The 27,944-nt window shown below is 45.2% G+C and overlaps 2 long non-coding RNA genes across 5 annotated transcripts in view; one reads left to right on the top strand and one right to left on the bottom strand.

The window, feature by feature from the left end:
• Positions 1-2,698: 2,698 nt before the first annotated feature.
• On the bottom strand, positions 2,699-26,301 carry LOC149121832 (uncharacterized). Of its 2 annotated transcripts, none has more exons than XR_016222771.1 (3): positions 25,896-26,301; positions 22,091-22,199; positions 2,699-3,916 (listed from the first exon to the last, which is right to left on the bottom strand). It is a non-coding gene; the product is annotated as an uncharacterized LOC149121832 (long non-coding RNA). The 2 variants fall into 2 exon arrangements; XR_016222770.1 differs by lacking the exon at positions 2,699-3,916 and adding an exon at positions 19,578-20,614 and having other exon boundaries at positions 25,896-26,286.
• LOC127492625 (uncharacterized) overlaps positions 5,186-27,944 on the top strand; it is a 95,936-nt gene continuing 73,177 nt past the window's right edge. For all 3 annotated transcript variants that reach the window (XR_016222768.1, XR_007922242.3, XR_016222769.1), the window contains exon 1: positions 5,186-5,324. This is a non-coding gene — a long non-coding RNA (uncharacterized LOC127492625). The remainder of the gene's footprint in view (positions 5,325-27,944) is intronic.

Here is a 27,944-nt window from a genome sequence, read left to right on the forward strand (position 1 = left end):
TTGACCTCTCCCACTTCCCTCCCAGACCTCTACTACCCCAAGGGCAAGATCTCTCACATTTTCCATCTCTACTTCCTCTACAACTAACGTGGTCTGATAATTTAAGGACTAATAAGTACTCAAAGATTAATTTACGGATCATGGAATGGAAGTCTAGATCCTGCTGCCTACTCTTTAACAGACATTCAATTCTCTGATGGTCTAATGTTTATATGATAAAAGTTTAAATTAATGAAGAAAAACAGGGGCTGGCTTTGTGGCACAGCAGGTGAGGCTGCCACCTACAATGCTGACATCCCACAAAGGCACTGGTTCGAGTCCTGGCTGTACCACTTCTGATTCAGCTCCCTGCCAACGTGCATGAGAAGGCTGTGGAAGATGGCCCAAGTCCTTGGACCCCTGCCATTCACATGGGAGACCTGGAGGGAGTTCTAGGCTCCTGGCTTTAACCTGGCCCCGTCCAGGCTGTCACAGCCATTTGGGGAGTGAACCAGAAGAAGGAACATCTCTTTCTCTCTGTCCCTAACTCTGCCTTTTAAATAAATAAATAAATCTTTTTTAAAAATTAAGAAAAACAGAAAGATTGTGTACCAAGAAGATTTAAAAGTAGTTACCTTTGGATGGTGGAATTATGGATGATCACATTTTTTCTTTTAGTTTAACTATATTTCCATGTTAAAAATTTACTTATTTTATAATAAAAAAGCAATAAAATGTTGATATATATATTACACCTGTTGACGTCTGACAGAAAAATGGAATCTGACTAGTGTAAAGCCGGTTCACCACGTTCCAGTTACTTTATTACTTGCATAAGTTCACTGAACCAGAACACCCACACAACAAGTTCATCAAGTAACTTTATTACTCACAGATAGGAAGCCAGGGACAATACCTAGGATTCATGGCAAGCCATTGCCTAATCTTCAGGAAAGTTGCACTGGGTGGATAGAGTTTCATCTTTATGTATTCCTTGTTGCATTGTAGCTTAGGGGCCCTGAAAGTATGTCACCCTGGATTCTATACTCTGGGAAAAACAGGCATCACTGGACTAAAGTGGTATACCACATCCTGTTCCAAGAAAGCTACGTCCAAGGCCAAGGGCAAGAAATAGAAAGGCCAGTGTGGATAGGATAGAATGGGTGAGAAGGCAGTAGTACAATGTGAGGTTGACCAGATTTAGATCTTGTAGGATTTTGCACCCAGGGTGAGAAGCTTGGAACATACCAAGAAAGCATTTAGTCCAAGGTGTAACATTGTCTAGTTTGCAATTTATACAGATCACTTTGGTTTCTATTTGTAGAATGGATTGCAAGGAGGCCAGCATGGAGGCAGCCAACACAGCTGGGAACCTACTGGAGTAGTCTGAGGCTATGTGAAGGTGGCTGGATGGAGGTGGCAGCAGCAGAGTTGACGCAGATAGATTTAAGAAATGGTTTAGACTAGGGTCAAAGGATTGAACTGGGGTGCTGAACAAAGCAAAGGAATTAAGGGTGATTCCTAGTTATGGGCTGAAGGAAGTGGGTAAATGAGACCAGGAAGACTGGTAGAAGACCAGGATTGGGTTGATATGGGAAGTGAAGAGCTTCAAACATAGGAACCCCTCCATGTCTGTCACATATTTTGAGGAAAAAACAAGTAGACAGTGGACCATACAAATCTGGTGTTGTGAGGAGAATCTGGGCTCAAAACAGCCATTTTGGGCAACCATCAGCACACTCTTGGTCTTTAAAGCAAGGGCTCAGATGAGAGTGTTAAGGAAGCAATGTGTACCCAGAAAGGAGCAGGGGGGACTTTGTGCAGAAGAGGCACAAAGGCAGCAATGGGAACAGGGGAGAAGCAGCTGGGGAGCTGGCGCAAAGTCAGTGAGGCAACGAGGTTCAGGGAGGGGTAGTCACCCGCTGCACCTGCCAGGAGCTCATTGCCCAACTTAATCAGAGCAGTGTCGGTGAAGTTCATGAGCACTGGACCCATTAGACTGACAGAGGAAGTGGAGATGGCAATGTTTGGCCACCTTTTCCATATAATTAAAATGATATTTCAACAGCTTTAAAAGTTTAAAAATTGATTTTGCTGAAAGTGACAGTTCAAATCAATCAGGAAAAGAAAAACTATTTCAAAAATGATGTTGCTATGATATATTACTTACTTGGAGAGAACATAAACATTTTAATTGAATTTTTAGAAAAAAATAAAGAAAGAAAACCAACACTTCAAAAGGATTATAGGGGCTGGTGTTGTGGCACAGGGAACTAAGCCACCGCTTGGGATGCTGGCGCTCCATATTGAAGTCCTGGTTGCTCTGCTTCTGAACCAGCTCATTGCCAACTCCCCTGGGAAGGCACCAGAAAATGGCCTAGGTGCTTGTCCCCGCCACCCATGTAGGAGAGCCAGATGGAGTCCTAGGCTCTGGGCTGCAGTCTGTCCCAGAACTGGCCATTCCATTTGGCCATTTGGGGAGTGAACCAGTGGATGGAAATTTTCTCTCTCTCTTCCTCCCTCCCATCTCTATGTCACTCTGCCTTTTAAATAGATAAACAAGAAAAGGATTATAAACCTAAGTGGTGTACACTACATGTTTTTCTCTTGTAGTTATATTTTTTTTCTATTTTTTCCACAATATACTCTTTTTTTTAGTACAAAGAATTAGTGTCCTTTTAAAAAAACAGCCATTTATTTTTTAAAGCAGGCTGCTAGGTTCAATACCAAATTAGACCAACTTATTGCAGGACTATTGGGATTGCATCAGGAGCCACCTGTCCAGAAAGGTATGAAATGTAAGGCTGTCGGGAGTTATGACACAAGGTGAGACAAGGTGAGCATCGCTAGGGAAGCACAAGGCACATGAGGGAAGTCAAAAGAAGGGCTTGCGACTTCTGGCTACTGACGAAACTCTGCAAGTGAAAGGGCTGGCCCAAGGGCCAGCGGTGGTGACTGGGTGGTTGTAAGCAATGCCATCGGTACAGCAGGACGTGTAGCTTTTGAGAAACTCCGTGGGAGAAGTCCACAGGGCACGGTGACCAACCCATGAATTACCACCAGAATCTCTTCAGTGCAGCTGGAAATGGGGAAAAATCCAACAGGTCTCCCTTCCTTTTCCCTCAGGAATGCCTGCTCATCAGTTAAATGGAGACTAGGCAGGATCTCTGCAGTGGTGGTGGGATGGGGGAGAGGAGTGGGGAAGGGGGGAATAGTGGATATAGGTCTTCGGTCACCAACAGCTTTGGATGCTTCTGGGTCCCAGGTCCAGTGTTCTTGTCTGAGTCTAATTAGGGAACGTTTAGCTTAAACAAACGTGGTTAGTGAAATAGGCCACAACAGGGGGTTGGGTGGAAACACCACACCTCTCTGTTGTCCGTGGTGCCTGTGGGTTTTAGTGATTTCCAGCACTGGTTTATTGCTCATGTTCAAGTCCATGTGGTCCCATCTATTGCAAAGATGAGGAGGACATGAGGTTCTGCCTCAGCCGGTCGGGGAACTGCTTCCTTAACAACTGAGGCCAGCGTCCTCCGGGTGCGAAGGAGGAATAAAAAGGGGAGAGAGCGTGCAAACGAGGGGATTCAGAGTTCCACTCGTGTCTGACTCAGGGACGACGACGAGCAGTTGTTCACTGCGGTCCCAAGCTCTCCCTGCAGGCGTGGAGATGGTATGACGACCTTGCTTCTATAAGGAAACTGAGAAGCCGCCAGGGTGTCCTTAGACACAGAAGACTGTTAAATGTCAGTGGCATTACTCACACGTCTTTTCTAGCTGGCTCAGGGTGTTCCTCACCCTCACACACAGACTGGCACGTTTCCCATGGCCGTGGTCAAAAATAGAAGGCACTTCTCCATTCACTCCCAGGCTGTTGAGTGGGGTGGCCCAGGCTTTTGCCATTTTCTTCACTCCCATCCTGAAGTCAATACAAGCGAGGTGCCTAGGTAACAAGTAAGACCTGATTAATATGATGTCACTTTGTTTCTAGTGGTTCCTAACCATTGCCTGGTAAATAACTGTTCTAGGTTTGCACATGGAAAAGTGTTTTGTTGCCTCTTGAAACTTTTTTGGGGGGGGAGGGGGAAGAGGTGGGCTTATTTCTAAGACTAGGATAAGCTAGTTTATACGTAGTCAGTGCCCAGTGTCAAAGCTTATCAACAGACCTTCCCCACTCCATGTGCCACCCACACAAATAAAGCAGCAAGTGGCAAGTGGCCCTCAGAAGCTACAGTTCCCTTTGAGTTGAAGATGTGATGAATCTACGAACACGACTGAAACTGGAGGAACTGAGTACAGTTACTTGAAGGCACTCACGATGCCCTTTCATGGCCCAGCTAGAGAATTGTTCAAATTTTTATTTGACTTTAGAAAATGTATAACATTCCCCAAGTTTCAACAATAGGACATCTACCAGTACTCTTGAGTCCCTGAAGTGAGCTTCTTTAAACTATGCATGGAATTTGGCCACAAACCAGGATGAATTCCTAAAACTGCTGGCCAGTTCTTAGCAGATCTGCATCGAGTCAGAGTGTCCTTCCTATCCCAAATGGGAGAAAGAGGATGGAACCTTCCCAGGTGACTTTCAGAACAACAGTATCAAAAACAGCTGCTTGGGGTGACTGGTTCTTAGAAGGTCAAGGATTGGCTTCTTCAAAAGATATCTTTATCTTCCTGACTGCTCAAGAGAAAAGTTAGAAAAAAGAAATGTTTGCAGGTTTTTGAGGAAATAACCAAAGCAAGGTAAAGCCTTTCTCTCACCTTGCATTGGCAAAACTACCTCTTTAGCGTTTTTGTTAGACGTTTGAGTCAAAAGCATCTTTCCAATAAATATAACTGTCGTATACATCACTATGGAAATACTGTCCCTAGGAGATAATAAGCCATATATGAATGTTGTATACAACTTTAGGGTTGGCATTTAGTCCTGAGTGTTCACCTCTTTCATGTCTATTAACAGTATATTCCTGTTGGCTAAGTGGGGAGGGGTCTGCTTTATAGAGTGCTTCGTTGTTAAGTCAGCACCTGTTCTGTTTCTGGGGTGTTCTTTTTGTGCATTAAAAATTTTCAAAATTGAAAAAATTGTCTTGTTTTGGGGTTCTTCCCATTGTTAGAAAGCCTGTTTCTCTTTTGGTATCTCCCTTTATTTAGTCCTGTTTCTCTTTTGGTTTCTCCCTTTATTCAGTCTGTTTTCTGTTTAATTTTAGGATGCTGGGCTCTTGGAAAAGCATAATGCAGCACCCAGTTCACTCCGAGTTCCAGGGCTCGGCGATGGGCTTCTGCTGGAGACGAAAGACATGCTGTCCTACGGCTGTCCTCGGCCTGGTTGCTCTGCTGCTGTAGTGAACCAGGTAGGCCCAGACCAAGCGGCTCTGTTGGAACCAAGCACTCCATTTCTTTCCCCGGCTGTCATCTCCCCTTTTGTCCTGTAGCTAATTCTTACTCTGGTTTCTAATAGGCACTCGGGGCATCTCTATTTGCTGGACTTAATTCAGGCTTTCCTGTCCCTTCTCTATGCACCCTCACCAGCCTCAGCTTCCAAGGATGATGGCAAGCTCAGGGATGTGCCCATCACAGGGACCACAGAGAGCAGCTCCCTGTGAAGAGCAAGTCAGACTGCCTGCTCTTGAGGACTGGGTTCGGCTGCCTCATAACTTGCTAATTTTAAATAGCTTCACGTGGCATTGTTTCCATATTCAGTTTCTAAGGAGCCCTACCTAGCCATATTCCTGCAGACTACCAGTTTCAAGGTGATTTGTGAGCAAGACTTTCCTTAGTACCTGCCAGAGAAGACCAAAGTCAAGAATTCTGCATTGGCCGGCACCGCGGCTCACTAGGCTAATCCTCCTCCTTGTGGCGCTGGCACACTGGGTTCTAGTCCCTGTCGGGGCGCCGGATTCTGTCCCGGTTGCCCCTCTTCCAGGCCAGCTCTCTGCTGTGGCCTGGGAAGGCAGTGGAGGATGGCCCAGGTCGTTGGGCCCTGCATCCCATGGGAGACCAGGAGAAGTACCTGGCTACTGCCATCTGATCAGCGCGGTGCACCGGCCACAGCGTGCCGGCCGCGGCGGCCATTGGAGGTTGAACCAACGGCAAAGGAAGACCTTTCTCTCTGTCTCTCTCTCTCACTGTCCACTCTGCCTGTCAAAAAAAAAAAAAAAAAAAAAAAAAAAGAATTCTGCATTTAACTGGCACTGACCTTCATGCCTTGAGCAGTTCCTTTGCTGTCATTCTCACATGGACACAAAAGAACCTCATACTGTTGGGGAAACACTGAGGATACTTGCTTTACATTTAATCTCCTGTATTATTTTCTTTATTCAGGCAAGCTTTGCTATTTAAACAATATAGCTTTGGGGCCGGCATTATGGCATAGCTGGTGAAGCCATCGCCTGCAACACTGGCATCCCACATGGGCACTGGTTCGAGTCCCTGCTGCTCCACTTCCAGCTCCCTGCTAATGTGCCAGGGAAAGCAGTTGAAGATGACCCAACTCTTTGGGCTCCTGCACCCACATGGGAGACCCAGAAAAGGCTCTTGGTTCCTGGCTTCAGACTGGCCTAGCTCTGGCCATTACTGCCATTTAGGGAGTGACCCAGCAGATGAATGAATGATCTCTCTCTCTCTCTCTCTCTCTCAAATAAATAAATAAGTCTTTTTAAATATTGCTTTAAAATTGCATAATAAATTCAAGTCTTATAAAACCCCACATAATAATGAATATAGCTAATATTGTCAGAGCCTTTCAATGTGTTAAGCACTTAATGAGCACTATTCCATTTAATTCTCATTACAACTATCTAAAGTTATTGTTATTACTCTTATTCCAATTTTATAGGTGAAAAAACTAAGTAACTGACATACACTGGTCAATGTCAAGCCAGACAGGTTGCAAACCCAGGCATTCTCTCCTCAGAGACCATGCTGCTACCCTCTTCTCTGAAATAGCTCCCAAAATGAAGCCGTCTGGACAGAACAAGAGACTTACATTTTACTATGAAAGTTTCAAGCAGGAGAGCATTTTGGAGTAGTGTGATCAATTCTCATGTGCTATACCTACCACCTAGATTCTTCAGTCCTTAGCCTTTTATCTTACTTCTTACACATTTATTTTTATTGAATCACTTTAAAGTAAATTTCAGAATCATACTTCACCAATATAGTGGCTGGTATGGTGATCCCAAAAAAGTACACCCCATGTCCTGATACCCAGATTCTGTGAATATTACCCCATATCTTTAACAATGCAATATCACCTTATTTATAAAAAGGATCTTTTTTTAAAAAAAAGATTTATTTTATTTATTTGAAAGGCAGAGTTATGGGGGGTGGGAGCGAGAGAAATCTTCCATCTGCTGGTTCAATCCCCAGATAGCCACAATAGTTGGGACTAAGCCAGGAACTTCATCCAGTTAGGGGTCCAAGGACTTGGGCCATCCTCTGCTGCTTTCCCAGGCATGTCAGCAGGAAGCTGGATCAGAAGTGGAGCAGCTGGGACTCAAAACGGGAGCCTCACATGGGATGCCAGCATTGCAGGTAGCAGCTACAACACATGCCCCTAAAAGGGATTTTGCAATTAGAATTAACATAAAGATCTTAAGCTTGGAGACCACCCTGGATTATCCCAGTGGGCCCTTGCCCAGTGACACGTCTTCCTTGTAGGGGAAAGGCAGGAGAAATTTTGACACTTGGGAGAGAAGGCCATGTGAAATGGGAGGCACAGAGCGGTGTTAGAGGCCACAAGCCAAGGAAGGCAGAGAGCTAATGGAAGCTGGAAGAAGCAAGAAATCTCCCCGGGAGCCCTCAGAGGGAGCGCACCCCTGCGGAAACCTTCACTGAAGCTGTCTGATTTCTAGAGCTGAGAAAGAATGAATTTTGATTGTTTTAAGTCACTACCTTTGTGCAGGGTTTGTTAGGTTAGCCCTGGGAATTGGTCCACCTTTTAATAATTTCGTGTGCATCACCAACAAAAATAAGGAAGGTGTTCTACACAGATAATACAATGATCACTCCTAGCCAAATTACCACTCATTCCCCGATATCATCTAACCTAAAGTTTACATTCAAGTTTTTCTGATTGTTTTCCTGAGATCTTTTAGGGCCGATTTATTCAAATAGGTCCAATGAAGGAGCACATGTGGGATTTCATGACTGCTCTTTGTAAGTCTATTTTTACTTAAGAAAAATGTTCTCCTTCCTTTCCCCATGTTTCCATGGCACTGACTTATTGAAGCGCCTGGAGAATGACTCACACTCTGCATCTGTCTGATTGCCAGAACCAGTGGCTTCTGCAGGGTAGCTGTTCTCCTGGTCAGAGGTTTTCTCAAAGCCCCTTCGGATCCCACATTGCCTGTCACAGCCGGCCTGAGGGTAAAGCTGACACCACAGCAAGACCTCGGCTGCCGTCTTCATGGGGCTTCTTCCGTGGGCTCCCATCCCTCTCTCCTTACTCAGAAAGGTGTTAATGTTCTGCGCCTGCTAGAGAAAAGGTAAAAGTAGAGCCACCCTTTCTCACTAAACTAGAATTGATTTTCCGCAGCCCTAGGGCGATTTCATTTCCAGCGATGTTGTGTTAGTCAAGGGAAACAGAACCAACAGGAAAGATGGAGGGAGGGAGGGAAAGTGGGGGAGAGAGGAAGAGAAAGAGAAAGAGAAAGAGGAAGAGGAAGAGGAAGAGGAAGAGAGAGAGATGATAGAATGCAGATAGATAGATAGAGGAAGAGAGAGAAAGCACATTTCACTGTTACCAGGAGTTGGCTCACACACAGTGGCAGCCGAGATGCCACAGTTGGGCTGTGTGCATGTTGGAGATCCAGGATGCTGGTGGAGAAATTCTATCTGAAAGGGAAGGCCTGAGAACCAGGAAAACCAGAGGTGACCATCTCAGGCCAAGGGCAGGAAAAGACCAATGACACAACCCACACAGCCAGAGGAGGGAGGGATGAAGTTCCTCTCTTTGCCTTTTGTTCTATTCAAACCCTCAGTGGAGTGCAGTGGAGTGGATGATGCCTACCCACAGTGGGGAGGGCAGCCTGCTTTATTGAACCCATCAATTCATATGCTAGTCTCTCTTTTTAAAAAGAGACTTATTTGTTTGTTTGAAGTACAGAGTGACAGAATGAGAGAAAAGAGAGAGGGAAGAGAGATTTTCCATCTACTGGTTCACTCCCCAAATGTCTACAAGAGCCAGGACTAGGCCAGGCCAAGATCCAGGGACTTCATCCAGGTCTCCCACATGGGTGCCAGGGACCCAAGTACTTGGGGTATCACCTGCTGCCTCCCAGGCGCATTGGCAGGAAGCCTGAGCAGAAGCAGAAGAGCCAGGCTTCAAACCAGCACTGCAGAGTGGGATGCAGGCACCCCAAGTGGTAGCAGTGTCCCATCCAGAAGTACCCCCACAGACATACCCGGAAATAATGTTTCACTAAACATCCGGCCACCCTGTGATCCAGTCAAGTTGACACATAACATTAATCATCTAAATGTCAGCTGTGGCACTGACCTCAAGAGGAATGTTGTACTGTATGCAGGGTTCCTCAAGGATAGAAGTCCACCTTTTGAAATCCCACCATTTATGTAAAAATTGTCTGCTTCCTCTGAAAATATCACATCTCTGAGTGTATGGCTAGGAAATATATTATGTAGTTAACACAATGGAATGACTTGATTTTTTTTAAAATGATGTGTTTATTTATTTGAAAGGCAGAGTTACAGAAAGAAAGAGAAAGAGAGGTCTTCCATTTGCTGGTTCAGCCCCCAAATGGCAGCAATGGCTGGAGCTAGACCAATCTGAAGCCAGGAGTCACAAGCTTCTTCCAGGTCTCCAATGTGGGTACAGGGGTGCAATGACTTGGGCCATCCTCTGCTGCTTTTCCAGGCACATTAGCAGGGAGCTGGACTGGAAGTGGAGCAGCTGGGACTCAAACTGGCACCCATATAGGATGCTGGCACTGCAGGTGATGGCTTTACCAGCTATGCCACAGCGCCAGGCCCTGTGACTTGACTTTTTTCAAATATGCATGGCTTTCCTACTGATTAGATGATCCAGGGAGATTTGAGATTGATAGGTCTTCAACAAAGACAGCCTTCACTTACTTTCTAATTTTGCCAGTACTGGATACCCGGAACAAGAGGACCAGAAAGGGAAAATTGCCAGTATCCAGGAGTCAGGCTTTGTGCTGATCATGGAACTTGGGGGAAGAAAGGCAAAGGTACCCAGCCCCTAACACAGGAAAGTTTCCATCAACTTTGGAAAAAGACAGAAAGGAAAATGATGCCCCATTTAGAAACTCCACTGGAGTCTTTTTCTTTTTCTTTCTTTTTTTTTTTTTTTTTTTGACAGGCAGAGTGGATAGTGAGAGAGAGAGAGAGAGACAGAGAGAAAGGTCTTCCTTTTGCCGCTGGTTCACCCTGCAGTGGCTGCCGCGGTTGGCGCGCGGCGGCCAGCGCACTGCGCTGATCCAAAGGCAGGAGCCAGGTGCTTCTCCTGGTCTCCCATGGGCTGCAGGGCCCAAGGACTTGGGCCATCCTCCACTGCCTTCCTGGGCCACAGCAGAGAGCTGGCCTGGAAGAGGGGCAACCGGGAAAGAATCCGGCGCCCTGACCGGGACTAGAACCCAGTGTGCCGGCGCCACAAGGTGGAGGATTAGCCTAGTGAGCCGCGGCGCCGGCCTCCACTGGAGTCTTTTAACCATTCAGGCTACTTCTCCTGAATCCACTAATATTTTCCTTCCAGTGATTCAAAGCCAATGAAATGGTTTCTCATCACTGTGTATTTCAAGGCTCTGAAACAAGGCATCCTTTCCTGACTTTTATTTGATTTAAGGTCTGCTTCGGGCATTTGTTGAACTGATTAGCACATTAGTTTTATTATTTTCTTCCATGTGCTTTTATGTTCTGGTCAGTTTATTAGGTGACGCCAGTTTCCTTCTGAGAGTTGAATCCAAAGCCCTTCCCTAGAAGGCTGGCATATTTCCTTTTCTCATAAAGATAAGAAAACATCAGTAGACGCAACAAAGATAGCAGACTGTCTGAGCTCGGGTTATGGAAGACTCCATGCCCAACAGCCTGTGAGGTCAACTTCAACCCTGTCGGGCTTGCTTCTCCAGATACCTGGCTGGCAACTGGGACAAGGAACCTGCTCGTGTTCCCTTACTTACCCTGGGGATCATTTTGCCAGACTGGCCCCATGCAGTATTTCAGTTGAGGATCTCTCTACCCATGCTAAGGGAAGAGGAAGCTACTGAGTTCTGTCTGTTGACACACAGCACTAGGTTTTGCTGCCAGGGAAGGCAGGCCATATTTCGGAATGCATGGGCAATTTGTTTTAAAAGAGAAAAAAATGTGAATTTATTATCATCCTAATTAGAGGTCCTTAAACTCCAAATGAATGTGCTAGCATAGCTTCCAGCGCTTTTTTTTTTTTTTTTTTTTCCAGCGCTTTTCATTTCGATCACATGCATTACTTTACTTCCTTTTGCCTTTGTCCGCTCATCACTTTCTGCCTGGGGAAGCACTGGGAGAGAAGGAAAGGGTGATATGACAAAACCCCTGATGCTGAAAACACAAGCTCACACAGCCTGTGAACACTGTGTCCTCACCAATGGAGAACACTCAGCTGTTCTTTTTTTTTTTTTTTTTTTTTTGACAGGCAGAGTGGACAGTGAGAGAGAGAGACAGAGAGAAAGGTCTTCCTTTGCCGTTGGTTCACCCTCCAGTGGCCGCCGCGGCCAGCGCGCTGCGGCCGGCGCACCGCGCTGATCCGATGGCAGGAGCCAGGAGCCAGGTGCTTTTCCTGGTCTCCCATGGGGTGCAGGGCCCAAGCACCTGGGCCATCCTCCACTGCACTCCCTGGCCACAGCAGAGAGCTGGCCTGGAAGAGGGGCAACCGGGACAGAATCCGGCGCCCCGACCGGGACTAGAACCCGGTGTGCCGGCGCCGCTAGGCGGAGGATTAGCTTAGTGAGCCGCGGCGCCGGCCTCAGCTGTTCTTATGTTTGCTCCTACAGCCACCTCCACTTAGGCCACCCTACATGACTTTTTTTTTCAAATCACCTTTTACTTTGAGAAAGGATTGAACAAAGGTAATAGAACCAAAAAGAATATTGACTGCTAGCCTACCAAAACCTGATGGTTCAATGCTCATCAGTTAGTTAGAGGATGCAAAGACTAATTATTTTCAAGAATATTTGATATTACTTTATTTACCTATTATTATTTGTTGCTTGTACTCATTATCATTGATTTTTTTTTTAAAAAAAGCAACATCTCCAACTTGCCTGCATAGCTTTTTTCTAGACACACAATTATCAGTCTGTTTTGTGTTGTAAGAAAGCACCTAGAGTGGTACTTGAGGGGTATTGAGCAGGATTTATTGGCTTACAGCTCTGGGGGCTGGGAAGTCCAAGTTCTATTTTATTTTATTTATTTATTTTTTTTTTTGACAGGCAGAGTGGACAGTGAGAGAGAGAGAGAGAGAGAGAAAGGTCTTCCTTTTGCCGTTGGTTCACCCTCCAATGGCCGCCGCTGCAGCCGGCGCACCGCACTGATCCGATGGCAGGAGCCAGGATCCAGGTGCTTTTCCTGGTCTCCCATGGGGTGCAGGGCCCAAGCACCTGGGCCATCCTCCACTGCACTCCCTGGCCATAGCAGAGAGCTGGCCTGGAAGAGGGGCAACCGGGACAGAATCCGGCGCCCCGACCGGGACTAGAACCCGGTGTGCCGGCGCCGCAAGGTGGAGGATTAGCCTATTGAGCCACGGCGCCGGCCAAGTTCTAAGGCAGAAAGACAAAAGGGCATAGGTGAGAGAAAGAAGGGGACCAAACTCATCCTTTTGTAGGAATCCATTCCCATGGTCACTCACCTGGCTCCTGTGATAATGGCATGAGCCCTTTCATAAGGGCAGACTTCTTATGACCTAATTACCTCTTACATGTCCCACCTCTCAACACAAATGTGTTGCAGATGAAGTTTCTAACACAAGAACACTGATGACACTTCCAAACCAAGCACAAGCTATCGAACTCCATCTTCTACCCCAGATTTTCTTAAGTATATCAAGGCATGATGACATAGATTCTCACTAAAACTGATGGAAACATAACTGCACATTTCATACCAGTCATTCCCAGTGTGTTCCTGCAAGGTGAGTCAGATTTGGAGCAGACCCAGAGGGCGTTCCTGAAAGGTACTGATGCAGGGAATGATTCCAAATTCCTCTCCTCAAGGATGGAAAACCCCCAAGCTGTCATCATTGCAAAATTGGAAAATAGATGCATAAAATGGAACTATAAGCAGGCAAGTAAATCTTTAAACAAGTAAATACAAACATAAATAAAAGACCACTGTAATCCATAAGCTGTACTTTGGAAATTTATATTCATTAAATAAAAATTAAAAAAAAAGAAATATGGCAGAGTGACCCTAGTAGATAATGAATTCTCAAAAACTAGGACTCAAATAAAAAAGCCAAAAAAAAAAAAAAAACCAAAAAAACCAGGAGATGATGGTGAAAACACATTGGTACTGGGGCATGCAACCAAGGGCACCTTACAAAACATCTGTACAAATATGTCCATGTTACGAGGTTCAGAGAGCTTAAAGGATTTGCTCAAAGACTTAAAGGCTATTAGTAGCTACTCAATTCTGTCTTTGTAGCCATGTGTAATAATTAAAGGGATGGATATGGCTGTATTTCAATAAAGTTTTATTTACAAAAACAGCCAGCAGGCTACAGTTTGGTCCACAGGCTGTAGTTTGCTAACCATTGGTAGAGGTCAGGCTCATGAGAAGGAGCCATCAAAATTCTATTTTTTTCTTTTTCTTTTTTTTTTTATTTGACAGGTAGAGTTACAGACAGTGAGAGAGAGAGACAGAGAGAAAGCTCTTCCTTCCTTTGGTTCACTCCCAATGGCCACTACGGCCAGCACTGTGCCGATCCGAAGCCAGGAGCCAGGTGCCTCTTCCTGGTCTCCCATGCAGGTGCAGGGGCCCAAGTACTTGGCCATCCTCCACTGCCTTCTCGGGCTACAGCAGAGAGCTGGACTGGAAGAGGAGTAACAAAGGATAGAATCCGGCAAGCATATGGGATGCCACAGGCGGAGGATTAACTAAATGAGCCATGGCACTGGCCCCCGTTTTTTTAAAAATTTTTATTCATTTACTTGAGAGTTAAAGTTACAGACAGTGAGAAGGAAAGACAGAGAGAAAGGTCTTCCTTCCGTTACTTCACTCCCCAAATGGCCGCAACGGTAGGAGCTGTGCTGGAGCTGTGCCAATCCAAAGCCAGGAGCCAGGTGCTTCTTCCTGGTCTGCTATGCGGTACAGGGGCCCAAGCACTTGGGCCATCTTTTACTGCTTTCCCAGGCCACAGCAGAGAGCTGGATTGGAAGAGGAGCAGCCAGGACTAGAACCAGAGCCCATATGGGATGCCGGCGCTGCAGGCGGAGGATTAACCTACTGCGCCACAGCGCCGGCTCCCACCAAAATGCTAAGCATATACTTTAAATTCTCTTCCTCTCCAATCGTGTGTGTGTGTGTGTGTGTGTGTGACATATATTTGCATAAAAGGCAAGATGATACTTCTGTGGACAAGAAATGGAACAGAAACCTCCAGCTGGACGTTGGGCTGAAAGATGCAGAGGGAGACAGACGCAGAAAACTGTATGTATGAGATTGTAAAAACTCAGCTCCACACCACAGTGCAAGACCTGAACTGAACTCACTGGCTGAAACAGGGCCGGGAGGACTCCTCTGCTCCAGATAGAAAGCTGCTAGACTGTCTGTGGCTGTGGCTTACATAAAGGATGAGCTATGGCGAGAAGCAGCAGAAAAGTCATTCAGTACAATGGGGTCTAGACAGGCCTTTCTGTGGGCTGAGTGAATGGATCTTCAGAGACACAGCTCGTTCTTAAATGGGAGCTTTTACCATTCCTTTAAGACTGGTTCTGCTGCTGGACTGAAGCACTTTATCAGCAAGCTGCTTAGAGCAGAGTGAAACAAAGGCCAAGAACACGAATCAGAGAAAACACTCTCTACCCAAGGTGCATGACAAACCAGAACTTCAGAGCACATTATGAAGTTGGACATTAAGAAACCAGGGGGTGCAGCAGGTACAGCCACCGCCTACCATGCAGGTATACATAGGGGCACCAGTTCGTGTCCTAGCTGTTCCACTTCCCATCCCGCTCCCTGCTAATGGCCTGTGAAAGCAGTGGAAGGTGACCCAAATGGTTGGGCCCCTGCCACCCATGAAGGAGACCTACATGAAGCTCTTGGCTCCTGGCTTTGGCCTGGCCCAGTACTGGCTGTTGCCAATGGGGAGTGATCCAGTGGCTATAAGATTTTCTCTCTCTCTCTTTCTCTCTCTGTCTCTCCCTCTCTTTCTGTAACTCTAACTTTGAGATAAATAAATAAATCTTTAAATCTTTTTTTAAAAAAAGAATAAAACCAGGAGTGCTAGTGCTGTGGCACAGTAGGTTAAGCTGCCACCTCCAACGCTGGCTTCCTAGATGTGTGCCACTTTGAATTCTGGCTGATCCACTTACGATCCAGCTCCCTGATAATGTCTCTGGGAAAGTATTGGAAGATGGCTGAGTGCTGGGACCCTTACCACTTACACAGAGTCCTGGTTGGAGTTCTGGGCTCTTGGCTTCAGCTGGCCTGGTTTTGGCCAATCTGGCCATTTGGGGAGTGAACCAGTGGAGGATTTCACTTTCTCTCTCCCTCTCTCTCTCCCTCTCTCTCTTGTTCTCACTCCCACTCACTCTTTGTAATGCTGGCTTTCAAAAAAATAAATGAATCTTTAAAAAAAAAAAAAAAAACGCAGCCAGAGATGGGCATTTGGCAGAGCAGTTGCGATGCTGTTTGGATCGCCCACAGCCCATGTTGCAGTGCCTGGGTTTGCGTCCCCTCTGTGCTTCTGATCCAGCTCCCTGCTAATGTGCACCCTGGAAGGCAGCAGTGGGGCTCAAGTATCTGGGTCCCTGCCACCCTCAGGTGAGACCTGGATTGAGTTTCCAGTTCTAGGCTTCAGCCTAGCCCAGCTCTAGCTGTTGTGAGCATTTGGGGAATGATCCAGCAGGTGGGACACGTGTCTCTGTCTCTGCCTTTCTGTTGCTCTTCCTTGCAGATAAATACATTTTTAAAAAATACGTTAAACAAGGAGACAGAGTAGAAAGAAGGAAACAATCAAGGTAACAACAGAAGTTAAGATGGATATTAAGTCAACTACAAAAATAATAGAATTAATTAGCATAACTAAGCATTTGCTGACAAAGAAAAAAGATAATTGAAGAATACAGAGCAGACAAAAATTAATAATTTAAGGAATGAAAAATGTGGATATAATTAATAAACATCAAAGAAAACAGTACAGAAAACTAAAAAGCTTGAGTCCAAAAAATTGGGCAGCAAATGGAATGGATATTTGTCTAGAAAAATAAATTATAAAATTAGTCTAAAAAAGAAACAGATACCAAGTAATCACTGACTGTATACAAGGGGTTTTCAAAAAGTTCATGGAAAATTAATGTTGTGAAAAAATTATGCATGCATTTAAAAAATTTTTACACTAAAATAAATATCTAAATATCTTTTAATTTCAGTTTCCCACAGATTTTTTGAAGTAACCTCATAATCAGGGAAGACATCTCAAAATACAAGCATGTGCTACATAATGCCTTTTCAGCCAAAACAGACCACTTATCAGATGGTGGTCTTATAAGATTATAACAGAGCTGAAAATTCCTGTCACCTCGTGCTGTAGCTGCCATTGTAACATCATAGCAAGACATGTTACGTGCTTGCCGAGCGACGATGCCGGTAGAGACAAACATGCTGCATTGCCAGTCATAAAAGCACAATAGCATATACAATTATGTACAGCATTTAATATCTGGTAGTGAAAACAAGCAACTATGTGACTGATTTATGTATTGACTATATTATTGTTCGTCATTATTTTACAGTGAACACCTTCTACTTAACACATAAGAAGTTGATTGTAGTACAGAATGCTATGTTATACCAGCAGCAACTCCAAATATCTTTTGTTTACCATGTCTCTCTCTTGCTTTTAAATATTTACTTATTTGAAAGTCAGAGTTACACAGAGAGAGAAGGAGAGGCAGACAGAGAGAGGTCTTCCGTCTGCTGGTTCACTCCCCAAATGGCTGTAATGGCCAGAGCTGGGCCAATCCAAAGCCAGGAGCCAGGAGCTTCTTCCAGGTCTCCCACACAGGTGTAGAGGCCCAAGCACTTGGGTCATCCTCCACTGCTTTCCCAGGCCATAGCAGAGAGCCAGATCGGAAGCGGAGCAGCTGGGTCTCGAACCGGCACCTATAAGGGATGCTGGCATTGCAGGTGTCGGCTCCACCCACTACATCAGAGCACCGGCCCCTACCATGTCTCTTGATTGCATTATTTCCCCTGTGCTTGACTTAATCTCTAATTTTGTTCAGCATGCCTCCTAAACATACAAAATCCACTACTGCTGTCACTTGTAAGAGACGGTGTCAAGTGATTGAGCTGGAAACAAAATTAAAAGCTGTTAAGGATTACGAAGGCAGAAAATCAGTGATGGTTACTGCTTGCCAGTTAGACACGGCCCATTCCACTGAAGCTATGATCTTGCAGAATAAGAACAGTGATAGAAGGTGTTAAAGGATCTATTTATCAAAGGCACCAAGACGAATGAAAATTCAAGAAGTGCTTATGTCACTTCTAATGACCTGGACTGAAGACAAAGAATACAAACACATCCCTCTTGGAAGCCTGGTGATCGTCAGCAAAGCAGAAAGTCTGCTGCGCTGAGAGCAATGGCTGGACCTGTCGATGATGTGGAGCTTACTGCTGGCTCTGGAGGTTTAAATGATTGAGGAATCACTCATTACCCAGTGTGAAAGTGAGTGGCGACTCGATGAGTGCTGATGTCAAGGTATTAAGATCAAGGGCTCGGAAATGAACTCCAAGGCCAACATCTTACCACGAAAGCTGTGTGGGGGCAGGCACTGTGGACAGCTGGTTAATCCTCCGCCTGCAGCACTGGCCTCCCATGTGGGCACTGGTTCTGGTCCCAGCTGCTCTTCTTCCAATCCAGGTCTCTGCTGTGGCCTGGGAAAGCAGTGGAGGATGACCCAAGTGCTTGGGCCTCTGCACCCCGGTGGCAGACCTGGAAGAGGCTCCTGGCTCCTGGCTTTGGATTGGCCCAGCTCTGGCCATTGCAGCTATTTGGGGAGTGAACCAGTGGAGGAAAGACCTCTCTCTCACTGTCTGTAACTCTACCTCTCAAATAAATAAATAAAATATTTAAAAAGCAAGCAAGTTGTGTGGGAAGCCTAGTGACAAGGTCAGGAACAGGCCATAGTGACTCAAGGAACCACGAGTAGCCCCTTGACGAGCTGCTGGCAATCCAGGGAGCCTGACTGTGTGGAGACGGCACAAGCAAAATACAGGAATGGGGGCTGCTGGCTTGCTGTTAGTGCCTGAATGTTTGTCTACAATGTGCGAGCACACTCTAAAGTACTTGAGGGCAAGAGCTATAATTTTTTCCTGTATGTGTTTCATAGATACCCCAGAAACATTTGCTAAATGAATTCTTACTCTGAAAAACATTTGCTAAATGAATTTTTACTCTAAACGTTCTCTTTTGAAAAAGAGTAAACATTTTACTTCCTTCTTGCTGCTTCATGACTTTATCAAAATGAAACATAAAACATGGAAAAGTGGTTCCCTTCCAATTTGTAATAGATATTGTGAATGTGGGGGAAAATACTTTGTCATTGAGGGGCTAACTCAGATCATGAAACCAAGGGACAGCCAAAACTGCCTATCATTCTAGCAGCACAACATATCAACATGTACTTGTTGGTTTCTTTTTGGCTGTGTTTCCCCACTAACATGTAAATTCCACGAGAGCCAAGATTTTGTTATGTTTGATCCCCCGAGTGTCCTGAGCATCTGTAATGTTTTCTGGTCTGTTCTAGGCACAGAATAAGTACTTGCTGATAGAGGGAGGCAGGAGAAGAAGAAAGGAGGGACTGAGGGGAGAAGACGTTTATGTATAGAAATGAATAAAGCGCAGAAATTAGCACTAGAGCAATCTCACTTAGCATTGTATAAGTGATCTGAAAAAAGGCCTGCCTGAATAAAATTGACACAGAGCTCTTCTGTAGAGTCTCATACCCAGGCAATAAGAATAAACGACAAAAGGAAATAACTTGGCCATATGAGTGGGCAGAAAAATGGCAAATAAGCTCCATGCAGACTGATGTAAGATGATAACACATTATGGGAAAATGGTACAAATGTGCCTATAAGATAATGGTTCCTAGCTATCAGGCCTGAACCAGGAGAGACTCCAAAGGAGTTGTTCGATTCAACCTACTCCATGCCCAGGGGTTGCTCTTCAGCTTCAATGCAGAGAAAGAAATAAGCCCTGCATTATTTTAATTATGCATCTATGAACCTGGATGAAAAAGTACCTGTGAAAAATAATCAATCTGTTTCTAATGGTTGTGTCACAATTTTCTCCTCTCTCTCTCTTCCTCTGTTGTCCATCTCTGCCTGTTGCTGATGGATGTGGGCCTCTCTCTCTTCACCAAAGGGGCAGGCACGCCTGAGTCCAGGTGACCCATGCCGTATGCCCTTTCTGTACAAGAAGCTGCCACACCTCTGGCTATGGTGGGATCACACTTCTCTGAATAACATGGACCCTGTACCCTTCTGGCTACAGCTAACTCAAATCTGAGCAGTATTTACTATCCATAGGTTCTTGCCCTATACCCTATATAAATCTAATTTGCATGGTTTGAGTAGGTTTCTATTTATTGCAATCAAAAAAAAATCCCCAGGTATCAATAGGAAATCTATTTCAAAAGAAAAAAAAATCCCCCTACTCATCCTGCATAAAAATCGATGCAAATCAATTCAACTGGTAAGAAGGCTTGGAAGCAGATTCTGGAAAGGACCGAATAGTTTCCCCGAGCTGGAAGCAGTCCCAGTCCCAATGTACCTTGGCCTGGACTTGGAGAGCCTTTGTGTAGCATTCAACCCAGATGTAGTGAGGTCGGAGGGGAACTCCTGGCCAGCTCCCCAGATGTTGCTATCTAACCCTCCCAGTGGAAAAACAGACCTACTTTTGTGAAACAGACATGATCTGCAAATCTATGCTTCCATATGATTTCACTGTGGTTTTCATTGTTGGCTTTCCTAGTAAATGTTTATTTTGGAGGAAAAAAAGCAAGACACTGTATTCATTTGAATTTCGTTCTGGCCTCTGCACCTCACGAATGGCAATACAGAACTGAGGATTGAAGCAGAATGAGGATGACTAGAGGAACTGATGATCTTTGCACTAGGTTAATCTCATTTTAAATTAGGTCACTAACCTGCAAAGGCGAAGGTTGAGAGCATTATTAAAACCAACCAATTCATGTATGATATAATTTATTTGTTAGGTTATTTGATTATCATAATAATCCCATAAGAGAAGTTCTATTAGTATCCCCGCTTCTCATATAGAGAGCATTAAGTAAGTTGTCCAAGATCACACAGTGACAAAGCTGGGCTCTGATTCTAGCGAGCCTGGCTCCAGAGTTTGGGATCTTAACTGCTGTAGTAGATGGCTTTTGATGGACAAGGGTACCTGAGAAAGTTGGTGAGAAAATGAAGTTAAAAGACCATGCACATTTTTCACAAACTTTTTGAAGTATCCTCACATACTGAATTAAATTCTACTGGAATATTTATAAAATGTATACATTTATAAAGTGCACAGAACTCTACATATCAGCAATGACTACAAATAAAAATAGGTGGACTGCTGAGCTCATCAGTGTTTATAATGGAACATGAAAGGAGACTGGGGACATGGGGGACATCGGCCTATAGATGCTGATGAACTGGGGACAACCATAATATGTTCCTGAACCTTGCTTCAGAGACCCTGGCTCAGGTAAACCAAAGACATGTATGTGGAAGCCAGATCCGATCCAGTTCTAATGATCCAAGTTTCATGCTCGTATTGTAAGTCATAGCAGAGACAGAAAGAATATTTTAATGGTCTTTAAAGGGCCTTCCCTGAGCTGGGCACTCCCACTTCTGGGGGTAGACAGGGAGGAACAGTCAGTGGATTCTGGTCCTCATGGGCTCCTCACACCCGTGTTCAAGCCGCACAGCCTCCCTTCTGCTGCACGTATTTACCAAGTACAATGGGTACTTTCCCAACCTTGGTTTGCAAATGTTGCTTGCCCTCATCACCAAAATTAAAATGATAAAATCTATTTAAAAAACCCTTTCTTTAATAATTTGTTTTTATCATTAACTGGGTCAATCTTACAATTGTACAGGTAGCCACAAATACGAAATTTGTGGTTCTTGATTGAATCTGAAGTCTTTCTATATTAAAAATACTATCCTTTTTGACTTTTAATGTCCATTAAATATGAGGAAGTGTTTTAGTGAGTGAGTTTTAAAGTCTCTCCGTGGGGTCGGCGCCGCTGCTCAATAGGCTAATCCTCCACCTGCGGCGCCGGCACACCAGGTTCTAGTCCCGGTCGGGGCACTGGATTCTGTCCCAGTTGCCCCTCTCCCAGGCCAGCTCTCTGCTGTGGCCCGAGAGTGCAGTGGAGGATGGCCCAAGTGCTTGGGCCCTGCACCCCATGAGAGACCAGGAGAAGCAACTGGCTCCTGGCTTCAGATCAGCGAGTGCGCCGGCCGCAACACGCTGGCCGCGGCGGCCATTGGAGGGTGAACCAACGGCAAAGGAAGACCTTTCTCTCTGTCTCTCTCTCTCACTGTCCACTCTGCCTGTCAAAAAAAAAAAAAAAAAAAAAAAGTCTCTCCATGGGAGATTTTACCTGAACATGTTAATATAAAATACTGAAAAGTATTTTTTAAAAAAGAAGAAGAAAGAAAGACAACAGAAAAAGAAAATACTGGATGGGCCTGGAGGGAGGGAGCAGAGCTGTTGGGAAAGACTTCACTTGGTGACTGTTGCTATAGGAACCATTTACCAATTGCTCAAGATATCAGTTCCCAAGGAAGACAGGATTAGCAAACAAAATAAAAACAACAAATGGAGACAAAAAGGGGGTCCAATAAAACAAAAAAAATTAAATACCTGTATAGGCGCATTTGAGAAGATGGTATTTTCTCTGGGAAGAGGTTGGAGAGGGGGACTAGAGACCCAGACTGCGGTGAGCGTTTTCCTTTCAGATGGCAGCAGGAGTCTGTGAGACAGGAGGGTCGTGACTGACGGCCACAGCCTGCACAGCCCACTGCCACTCCAGTCACTCCTGAGGGCGACCACAGATCGCGCCTGCTCTTCCTTCGGCCTTGTCCACTAAGCCAAAGAACCCATTGTAGGTATTTGGAATGTTTGTTGACTGCCCGTCCATTCTCCCACTTAGAAGTTTCTTCATAGTGCCTTGAAGGCCAGTAAGCACGGACTGTCAGTGTAAGGGTGGGGACTTGAATCCTCAAATAAGCACAAATATTCCTTGCTTAATTCGTGACAGCCCCGCACATTTCTTTGATGGTGTAGCTGATGTGCAATTTCCTATGACTTGACAAAGGAATTATTGGGTTTGAACAAAACTTATTTTTTATTTTCCAACTACTACACATTTGTATGCCGATATGAAGACACGGTAGGTAATCACACGTGATGCCTAGGGCCTCAGCCGTGCGGATAGAGCCGGACATCTCTCTCCTGATTATGTCTCAGTCCATCCTTCTTGCCCTGGGCTCTCTGGCCTTCTCCTTTGGTATACGTGACCCTCCATTTAATCATTTCTAAAATGTTTGCTTCTATTTCAAACCTGGCCAAGATGGAGACAGTACTCAGGGTTCTTGATGGAAAGGTTAAAGAGAAACTCATTCTTACTGTGAAATGAACTCTCATGTCATTATCAGTACCATCTTCCCCCTTATTTCTCTAAGTAAAAATGGCAGATTTCTAGTCAGCAATAGTCCAGATGTCTCATAAAGATGATGGCTTGACTTCCAAAATAGAATTAGGGGGACAGCTAGCTCAGTGGAAGGTCTCCTCTAGGTGGAAGGTATAAACATCGGTACCCTCTGTATGCACGGGTCTGTGTCAGGGACAAGCTTGAGTGCCTGTGGAGTGCAGCAGGTGACATAAGTGAATAGAATCAGTCAATGGAGAAAAATTGGTGAACAGGATTGCATATACCCTGTCTACATCGACCAGCTGGGGACAGGTGGAGCTAGGTCAGGAGGAGAATACACATCCATTGCTCAACCCCAGATGACGGATGCCATAACGTGGCTTCCTGTTGTCACATCATCCCATTTCCAAGAGAAGACAGAACTCTGCACGTGGGCACATTTCTTATTTTCCAAATTTTTTAACATTGGAGTCATTGGTTCTCTTTTCTCTGCATCCTTCTTTTGAAACATCATTTAGGCTCATGTCTTTCAACAGCATCATGTTGCCACTTTATTCTTTAGCCAAGAGACTTTCCTGAATTCCGACCTGGGTATCCACCTTCCTCTTTGATATCTCCACTGAGATGTCCAACAGACATTTCTAACGTAAGTCGTCAAAAGCAAACTGCTGGGCTTTCCTGCCAAACCTGTTCTGCCGAAGCTTTCCCTTCCTCACTGATGGGGAAGCGATTCCCGGGCCAGACACCTCCCTGTGCATGGGACTGGCAGACTCTGCTGGCTTTACCTTCAGGGCATATTCACACTCCTGCTCTCTGTCATAACCTCCACTGGTCCCTGCCAAACCAGCCTCGTTTGTCATCTGCAGTACTTCAAAGCCTCCCACCTGATCTCTGGTGGCTATCCTTACCTCCTTCCGTACAGTCATCTCTATTCAACATAAAAGTCAGAGTATGTCTTTTCAAATGTAAGTCTCACCAGGCCACTGCACCACTCACCCTTACCTGGTTCTCCGTTTCCATCAGGGTCAGAGGCCCTGGACCACCCCATTCCTCATCAATTCTCACATCTCACTTCTTAACACTTTTACACTTGTTCATATGTCTCGAGGCCACTGGGTCTTATTTTTCAAACACGCACCTGTGCTGCCACTGGAGTCTTCCCAGAGCCGGAGCACTCCTCACTGCCTTGTTCACAAGGCTGACTCCCTCACCTCCTGGAAGTGTTTCTTCAAATTTCACCTCCTCCAGGAAGCCTCCCACAACCGGCTCCCCCCTCTGCTAAGCTCCCATTGCCCCCATTTATCTTGTGTCCTCAGTCCTTGAGATCCTATTCATTGATCATATTTTTATGTTTGCTGTTTATTGTCTGTCTCTCCCTGCTGGAAGATGAGTTCCGTGAGGGTAGCTTCATCTAGTTGATGCCTTGATGAGTCTCAGGTTCCTAAAACACTGCCTGGCATATGCCCAGTAGATAGCTGCTGGATTAGTTTTTAAATATCGTCCACTACTTAAACAAATAACCACTGTGTGGGCCAAGAAAAACAACCCACGGACCAAGCGCGTGGCCAGCCCATTGGGCCTCTGGGCAGGAGATGCTATAGAGCCCTAATGTCCCTCTCTCTCGACTGCCTCTGGTCTACGCAACCTGTGTAACACTGTTCCAGATTTCAAAAGCAGATCGTACACAGAGCCAGGGAGGGTGGAGTGTTGGCTCTAGACTCACCAGGCTTCCTCTCGGCCTCGCGCTTGCTCTCCAAGTTGGCTCCACACGCAGGACAGCATGCAGACTCCAACTTGGGCACAGAGGAGGAAGCAGGCAGACTGCGATGTGCCCATGGTGACCCTTGCCCACCTACTCCTCTCTGAGGCTGGAGCACTCAGTCACACAGCACTCGGGACAGCACAACACTACTGTGGCTCGAACTCATCTTTTACAGTCAGTTTTGGAAACAGAGGTGACATGGCAGGGCAATGTCCGAGCTGAACTTCTGGCCCTGCCACCCGTCATGGACAACTCCTTGAGTTCCATATTGCTTGTCTGTTAGATGGCAGTCATCATAGTTGAGGATGAAACAGGATATAAATGCCAAATGCTTGGTACACAGCAGGCGCTCCGTTAATCATTGCTTCCTTTCCTTCCCCCAAACTAAATGTTGGCTGATACCATTCTTTAGAATTGGGGTTTCCCCTTCTCCTAAATCCCCTTTACCTTTAACCTTGCTCATGAAAATACTTTTTCGTATTTTCAAAGTGTTACAGTGTTCTTGCATCCTATCATACATACCATAAATAATGTCTAGAGTTTGGAGTCTCATCTCAAACTCTTTCCTCCAAAAAATTCTTTTCAATTCTGTGTCTCTCTTTCACTTAAAAAAGTTTCTGTTGCTACATGAGAATTCACCTTTTCAAAGACTTTCATGGCTCCTGTTTATTTGCTACTTAAGACTTCAGCAGAAAGTCCGATTACAAAGATTGATTAAAATAAAACAAAATCAGGAATGGCATTTAAAAGTATGTAAACACACATATTTTAAGTTCTTTAAACACTGACTAATTTTTACAACACTCCGTGTCTCACCTCAAAAATGTTTGCTTACTGGTTTTTGTCTAAACGAATTCAGTAGCAACCAACTCATGTGTGACATTCCCAAGTAATCACTTTTGAATAGCAGATGTTTAGATAAGCTAACATGTTCTTAGGGAAATAAATCCTTTTATGACGATTTCAGAAGGGATTTGTGTATTTGGTCCACTGCTTCCGCGGAAGCGCATTTTCAACAGGTGGAAATAAATACATGCAGAGCCAGTGTCTAAGCCAGGAGAGGGGATCTGGCACCTATTTGCTAGTGACTATATAAAGACAGGCCAGGGCGCTGACCCCGGGATGGGTGTGGGTCAGGAGGGCAGGAAGAGAATCCGCCTTGCTCTTCTAAGGGCACAATACACAGCGCTCTGCAAGAGTTCTCAAGAAAGGAAGCATTGCTGGCAGGGCAACTTCACCCAGAGAATACTTACAGTGTTTGTGAAGACGTACTCCCACGTCATGTGCAGGACCAAGCGGGGGATTAATACAGCCCGCCATCACTGCCATCAGCACATGCCGGCGAGGTTTCTTGAGAACGAGGCCAGCCGCAGACAGGCACCGGGACAGAGTGAGCATGCGCATTTAGAGATGCGTGGACACGGGGGCAGGTGATGAGTGTGCCCTGCTGTCTGATTTGTTGTTTTGTTCCTTCGATTTCTGCCATAAGAAAGGCTCGGAGTAACCAACACCTTTGTGTGTGTGTGTGTGTGTGTGTGTGTGTGTGTGTGTGTGAGAGAGAGAGAGAGAGAGAGACAGAGACAGAGACAGAGACAGAGAGACAGAAAGACAGAGACAGAGAACATTATTCATTAAGTTTTTTCCTTCAGGCAAAACCAGGTGCTCACACTGTAGCTCTCCTCTTCTGAGAAAGCCCTGGACCTTCCACTCTGATAGGCAGAAAAGTCGGCAGCAAGCTCAGATCGGAGACGCTCCCCTCCCCGCTCCCCTCCCTCTGGTTTTCCCATTTCTTTCCCGTTTCTCCCCCTCTCGGAAGGCACAGCTTCACTCTTGGCTGCATTTCTCTTTCACCTTTTCTAATACTCAAGCGTGTCATCTGTAAACCTCATGTGATTCTGTTGCAGAGAAGCAAACCGCACGCATCTCAGGAAAACTACACAGACCGACATAATGTTGCCCACAGGAGGATGCGGAGTAAAAAAAAAAAAATCCAATCTAGTTTCTCTTAACAGGCAAACAGTAACTACAAGCGAGATCATAGACCTTATGTTTTCCACACGGTGAGCATGTAAACTCGACTGCGCGCAGCCCACGGCCAGAAAGACACGGCAGTTCTACCCTCTTCAGATCTTTCCAATTAGAACTTGAAAGCCCATTTTCCTCCCAGAGAATTGCCAGATGCATTCTTCTTTAATGAGCTTAGGACCCAAACTGCAATATGATCTCCTGCTTCAGGTGGGACCTGGATAACGGCTCAGAAAGAAAGGAGAATGGGGTCTGGAAGTGGATGTAGATTGAAGGATTACCTTAATTAAATGTAAAAGTAGTATCAGAGAGGTAAGGAGGCCTTACAGAAACACCAGTTCTGTGGTCTGGAGACAAAGCCGTGTAGGGCAGCTGTTGCTGTGTTTGGAAAAAAAAATCAAAGTAAGTCAATGTTTAGATCATATTTAAAGAAAATAAGGTGGCCATGCCAATCGTCCCACAGAATGTGGGCTGCCCAGGACAAAAACCTACTGAGAGCGAACAGCTCCTTAAGTGGTTTTAGTTGACTGTGTTCTAATTCCATGCATTTTGTCCAGCTCAAACCCATAAATCAGTTATTCTTTCAAACAACCCCTGACTCTGCACATCCACTTTATTTTTCCTTATCTTCAAAATTCAGGCTACAGGAAAAGAAAAATTTGATTTGGAATGTAATACAAATTAAAGTACTTGTAGTTTGCCACATCATATTTTTTATGGTGTATCTGAACTTTTATTTTTAATGCTGCCATTACCACCCATTCAAACAATGAGACAATATGCAGCTATAAAAATGAATGGGGAAGCCGGATAGTGGGATAAAAGTAAGTCCAAAGTAAGACAAAGAGCAGGATGCAGGCTGTATTGACTTTGGCGTGGAAGTAGGGGAGAACAGCTCGTCTGAATCTAGTTACTTGTATAACTAGTACAAAAGAGAACACAGGAGGAACACACAAGGAACTAACAGGCTATTTAGAACAGGAAGAGTAGGCAGAAGATAACTAAGCCAGTTGGGTACAGGGGTGAGAAGACACCTACACCGTTAGGTCCTTTAACCACACACACACACACACACACACACACCTTTGAAGTTCAAAAGAAAACATAAAATGCAGTAGCTCCAAAAACATCACAAGCTGAGGAATCTATAGGGGAGTCTGTAACACTAACTCATATTTTATTTGCAGGCCCTGTCATTTTGTGTCTTGCTAGTACCTCAAGGGTAAGCTACCAAAGGCCTACAGTTTGAACCCTAGGAAAAAGCAGATCAGGGAACT

The sequence above is a fragment of the Oryctolagus cuniculus genome, chromosome 16 (assembly GCF_051225735.1).
Source record: "Oryctolagus cuniculus isolate XC-2025 breed Fujian yellow rabbit chromosome 16, ASM5122573v1, whole genome shotgun sequence".
NCBI classification, from domain to species: domain Eukaryota; kingdom Metazoa; phylum Chordata; class Mammalia; order Lagomorpha; family Leporidae; genus Oryctolagus; species Oryctolagus cuniculus.